General features: G+C 40.4%; 1 non-coding gene across 1 annotated transcript; it reads left to right on the top strand.

Annotated features, from left to right (window-relative positions):
- The first annotated feature begins 1002 nt into the window (after window positions 1–1002).
- Window positions 1003–1076, top strand: TRNAI-AAU. The gene has a single exon. It is a non-coding gene; the product is annotated as a tRNA-Ile (tRNA).
- The last annotated feature ends 306 nt before the right edge of the window (window positions 1077–1382 follow it).

Here is a 1382-nt window from a genome sequence, read left to right as displayed (position 1 = left end):
AGCATCACTTTAATATCATGAGATGATCCAACTGAGCGATTGTGAAAATATGCATTTATGTGTCCTCGGCGAAGAAACAATCATTTCAGCTCACTGTGGTAAAAAAATATATTGCAGTATTTCTTTTGTCTAGGACACATACAATTGTATTTTTTCAATCGCCTTGTTGGATCATGTTATATTATAAGTGTGTTGCTTCAGTATTTATTTTTCAGGATTTTTGGAACTTTTACATTGTCAGAAACCTTAACTAGTTATGTGGTAAGTTATGATAGAAAATCCTACTCTCTATTATCAAAATATACATTATTCTATAGACTTGGTCAAACCTAATGAAGTTTGCTTACAACAAACATATAACTTAAAATGTTTTGGAACGGAGGGCCCTCAGGAGAGAAATTATCAGCCTACACCCGAGCTCATATGCTCTTGCTATGAACAGTAAAATCTAAAAAAATATAACCAAAATAAAGTCAATAAAATCTGATATATTTTTTGTCAACAAATATTGCTTAGTGGTCTACCTACACGCAAATTTAATGGCATTGGTGTTGGCCTGGACGAAATAAAAAAAACCAGGGCTCAAAAAATGCTTTGAAAAAGAAGCCTTTTTGAAGCTTTGATTTTGTTTTGCCTAGAGCATCATGAATTTTTTTTCTTCATGACATTTTGCACGTATGTCAAACAATCAAAATTGTTTGTTGCATCCCTCGAAAAAAAATGTTTGTTGCAAAAAGAAAAAAAAACTACTCTAGATTGTTTTGATTTTCTTTTTGATGTTTCTCATTTTATTGTTCGTGCGGTGCATTTGCACTTGGGACAGATATCATATCATCCCTGGAGACTGGAATGATAGAACAATTTTGTGGTTTGGGACAAAATCGTTACGAAATGGTTCAATCCCTGACACCTAGGAGACGAGCCAGTCCTTGCGCATCGTGATGTTTTTGAACCTCACCATCGTTGATAATATATAGAGCTAAAAACAATTCACTACCAGGAGGCCTATTAGCTCAGCTGGTTAGAGCGTCGTGCTAATATCGCGAAGGTCACAGGTTCGAGACCTGTATGGGCCATTATTCTTTTTTTTCTTTCTTCTTTCTTTTACTCAATGGAAAATGCGAGCAAAAAGAAAACATAATTAGATGGCTTCGCCCGGGTTCGAACTAGAGACCTTCAATCTCACGGAACGAAAATTCTCATATCATCTTCTCGCCCCCCTCGCTCCCGCGAGCGGCGGCTGGCGAGCTCCCATCCCCGGCCGCCCCGCTCCCCTACCTCCTCCCTCCTCCTCGCCGCCGCCACTAGGCGCCGCCAGGCGAAGCCTGGCCTGCATAGGCGGCGGCGGGGCTTCCTCTCCCCTCGGCTAGTGGCGGCTCGCG

Source organism: Triticum dicoccoides, chromosome 3A (genome assembly GCF_002162155.2).
Source record: "Triticum dicoccoides isolate Atlit2015 ecotype Zavitan chromosome 3A, WEW_v2.0, whole genome shotgun sequence".
In the NCBI taxonomy this organism is placed as follows: Eukaryota; Viridiplantae; Streptophyta; class Magnoliopsida; order Poales; family Poaceae; genus Triticum; species Triticum dicoccoides.
Note: the sequence above shows the minus strand (reverse complement) of the source record. Positions and strands in the feature narration are given on the sequence as shown.